We start from the raw sequence: 4,623 nt of genomic DNA on the forward strand, positions 1-4,623 counted from the left end.
TTTCCAGTGTTCTTTCTGTAGTCTGGACACCCTGTGCCACCCGTGGGTGCCTGTCAGCACCAGGAGATGAGGGAAGTACTACGTTCTGCTGCCTGGCCCCCAGACAAGTTGCACAAACCTTCACGTTGTCCCTGATGACAGTGGATTGACGTGGGCGGAGGAGGAACCATGGGTTGGTGGTGTCTAGTGACCAAGGTGCTCAGCACTCTGCTCTCACCCCAGCCTGGGTTCAGCTGTACCCAGCCCTGTTCTGTCCATTGTGCAACTGGCTCCCAAACTACTGCCACATCATGGTTTAATTTTCACTTCCCACTGCTTTCCTGGGGCTTGGGTCTTTACTCTGGTGCCTTTCTGCCTGAAGAACACGTTGGCAAACATCCTTCAGAAGCAGGCTTGCCGTGCTCAGGCTGGACTTCCCATCCAGTGGCCTTCACACTCAGCAACTGCAAGCTCATTTTTTGCATCTGACAATGCTTCACACTCTACTTTTACCATATTCTTTACCAACAGTTAATTGCACACCTGACTGTTACTCATTACGTTATTGGAATCAGAGGGGAGATCTGGCCTTGCTTCTCAAATCCAGTAGATGAAAGATGTTGGTGTATGCAGGAAAAAAAGAGCCTGCTCATCCAAATTACTTCTCCCAGTACATTTTTAGTTCTTTCAGTAAACTTTTACACACCAACACCCCTCCTCTCAGTGTCACTCTGAGCTCCTGTCAGCTCTCAGTTGCCTCCTGGCCTCAGAGGCTCGTCTCATGCTGCCCACAGGCAAAAGCCAACATATTGTGTGCCCACATCAGCCTCACATGGTTGAAGACAATCTCTGTTTTCCCTTGGACACTATCCCTTCAGAAACAATGGATTCAAGCTCTCCTCTTTGCAGCTCAGAGATGACACACAGCACAGACCCAAACATCAGCCAGTGTGGGGACAGTAAGGCTTGGCTTCCTCGTCCCACAGCTGGAGAAGATCCCTTGCATTTAAATAATTGAAGCTTCTGTGATGAATGTTTCCATAGATATACAGAAGATGATGAAGTCACAGACCAGTTGTTCACTGGGGAGCTGAGAGTGGGGTTTAAGAGGCCAGGACAGGTGGTTACAGCAGGTCTGTGTGGACAGGACCCTGCACAGCACCAGGCAGCAAAAACACCTGATGTTGGCAAAGACTTTTCAGAGGGTGAGACCCAGGGTTAAAAAAAAGGAAAAAGGGAAAAAATCCATGATTCTTACACCCTGTTCTGGCTCATTCACACTGACTCTACCTCCTTGTGCCATGATCCTTCCAAACAGTGGCAGTGATCACACTGCAGGCAGGAAACATGATTTTTCAGCAGATACTGGGCAATATTTGCACAGAGGAAATCCTGAGCTTGTAAAACCAGTAGCCAAATTCTTTGCTGAGATAGTCACTGAGAAAGAACTTGACATGTGACTGAGGCCTCCAGCTCAACCTCCAAGGAGAGGGCTCCCTTGGTGTAAGCAGGCAAAGCTCACTGTAGCTGGATGAGCCAGAATGTTGAGGAATGCTCAAAATTTCATTTATCATCCCAAGAAATGCCTTAAAATGCTTTTAGCACAATGGCTAAAAGAATAACAAACCCCAGTGAAAAAGCAACAACTGTTCCAAACCCAGTGAGAGAGACCTGGATATGCCTCAAAATAAAATACAGTAACTTTCAAAGCTCAGAGTTCTGTAAACAAGATCAACTGTATCCAGTCAAATATTTGTTCTGGAAAACTTCCACCCAAACTTCAGTGTCACTCAAGTTTACAGACTCGATGTAAATACAAAAGCAGCCCCAAACTTGGCTTGGAGGGGTTGATCATGTGGCTGGAAATTTGACACTCATCTCAACGGTGAACGGCTAAAAACATCTGGGGATCCACTTGTTTGGGAAGATATCCTGAAAATGGAACTGCCACTAACTGCAAATTCCTCCTCCAGTCCCTCGGGTGAAGATTTTTTTTCCTGGCATTTCTTTTAACGGCTGAAATGTCTCCATGTGGGAAAACCAGGATTTAAGCAACAGGTTTTTCCAGCACAGAATGCAAATGAGTGGGGGACACAGAACTGCCAGTTCCTGGAAACACTCTCCTGGGACAAAAAGACAAAGGAAATTCTGGGAAATTGGCTTAGGAGGCAACTGAACCACAAGCTGTTCTGCTACAGGGGAAAAAAAAAAAGCCCCAAAGACAAAATAACCTGCAACTGTGCTACAGGATTTGTAGACAAGGAGCACAACCCTCCCCCCCCCCCTCCCCATTTTAGACAGACCAACATTTTCTGAGCTGTGTTAGAGGTTTGACCCTCACTGTGGAACCTGCTGGCACTCAGCTGGCACTCAGCCTCGATGGAAGGTCCCAGGAGGTGACAATGCTCCAATTGGTTCAGAATACCCTTTGGATGTCATTTGGTGAATTTATGACCATCTCTCAGCTCCGTTTCACCTCATTTCAAGGCTGTGACTGGAAAGTTCTCCCTCTGACCCCAAGGACCTGTGCACTAACCAGACACACAGCAACTTCCAGAGGTTTGCCAAGTTTTTAAAGCCAAAATTAATGGAAAAGGCCAGGCCACAATCCCCAGCATTTGCACACTGTCATCATCCTCTTGGAGTGTGATCCACTATTCCCCCCACCCCTCAGATTTACAAAGTCTTAAAAACAAGAAGCTGGAGGGTGGGATTCATTCTTGGTTTTGTTGTACTTCACTTTTTCCTCAAACATTGCAAAGCTGGGGAAAAAGAAACAAACCACCCACACTTGCCAACAGAACCACTCAGCTAAAGTCAACAACTATTTCTCAATCCACCAAAAATCACCTCCTTCCTATCATGAATTCCCCTGCAAAACACTGGTACAAGTTGAAGCCTTCATGAATGACCAGGCAGCTTTCATCCCGAGCAGGAAAAATCTCCTTTTTTTTTTTTTTTATCTTTAAAGGTGAGGTTTCACCCCAGGTGCAATTCTGGCAGTTTGTGCAGCATCAGGTTTCAACAGACACTTTTTTTTTTTCTGTTGAGCCACCCAGAAAGGGGCAGGCAGACAAATGCTTTGGAGCATGATGAGAAAAAAGAAGCTTTTGCAGGGAACTGACAGTTAAACACCAGCTTAAGGAACATGCACCAGTTTAAGGACCATGCACCAGCTTAAGGAACAGCCCAATAAAGCATCAACTCCACCACAATAACAAGCACCAGCCCTTGTCCCCCACCTCTGTCAGGCAGGATGTGCTGATGGGGGGACACCTCTGAATGGCTCTTGTTGAGCAGGTGTCTCCAGGAACTTATGTCATGGCTTATTTAGAGGGAGTGAAGAGATGAGGTCATCTCAGTTTGGCTTAGAAGAACTGGAGGGATTTTCTCTGGTGAGGTGAGGCAGAAGTTTGGTGAGGGCAAGTGGAAAGCAGAGGTAGTTTCCTGGGAGTCTGCAGGAAGAGCTGGTTCCTGCAAGGCTGGAAAGGGACACTGAGAACACCCACGAGGTTCCTCAAGTTGAGGTGAAGCCACGGCCTCTGGATGAGCTGGACACAGGTCCTTCCACAAGCCAGGACCAGCTGGTGGAGGACTGACCCACTGCTGCTTTCCCTGAGCTGTAACTGCTCCCACCTCACCTGCTGAGAAAACCTGGGAAGAAAAGAAAAAGCACCTCAAAACCTGAGAACATGGGTCTCAAACTTCTTCCACCACAGAATTTGTGGGGGAAAGAAAACCCCAAATGAAAGCAATGAGACTGTGCAGGGAGAGAAATAAAATGGGAACAGTCAGCAGGCTCTGCTGGGGCAAGACTTGACCTTGGTACTACCAGGGTTGGATATGAGGACCATGTCTAAGGTGTCATCTTCAGCTCAGCAGATGTTGGACCCTGCCCACAGATAGCAACACTTCAGCGACCAAGAAACCAGTTGGAGAACGGGCTGCCTGAGAGATAAGAGGGAAGGGCAGCAAGTGCTGCTGGAGAAAAGTCCTCAGAGTCCTTAGCAATCACATCTGGCTGTTTGAGACCACAGCACCAGCTCTGTTGGCAGATGTTCCACAGACTGGGTGGAATCATCCAACCCTGCTTAAACCTCCAGCCTCTTGGATTGTGGCCACCAGCTCGTGTTGCCCCATGGTGTTGGTCAGTGTGGTGAAAAGATATTCCCACTTAAAAGCTGTTAGAACCAGGCTCATCTGCAGGGATCTTGGACTTTCCTAGGATCCAGGCAGCTCCGTAACAGGTTTAAGGCAGCCAGAGGAATGTTCTGTTTGGGCTGAGGGATCAGTTCCTCCCCTCAGTTGCTCCATGTGATGAGTAGGCCTGCTCAGTCATGCGTGGCCACACTGCCCAAAACCTGTCTAAATATGCAATGATGACCAAGACTGAAACCAGTCAAATCAGGAACTTTCCAGTCCAACAAGTAAAAAGAAATAAAAAAGATTTCTGCCTGAAACTCCTGTAGCTCAGGCTGGACCTCCTGCCTTTGATGTTCTTGGGTACTTCTAAAAGCCACCATGAAAGGGACCCAGCCCAGAGGACAGCAGCAGGCTGGGGGCTGAAGCTACATGAGACATGGACACAGCTTTGGGGGTGCCAAGAAGGGGTGTCTGCCTTCCTCAACACCCCCCCCCCCCCCC

Source organism: Chaetura pelagica, unplaced genomic scaffold, assembly GCF_000747805.2.
Source record: "Chaetura pelagica isolate M959 unplaced genomic scaffold, ChaPel_1.0 scaffold401, whole genome shotgun sequence".
Classification (NCBI taxonomy): domain Eukaryota; kingdom Metazoa; phylum Chordata; class Aves; order Apodiformes; family Apodidae; genus Chaetura; species Chaetura pelagica.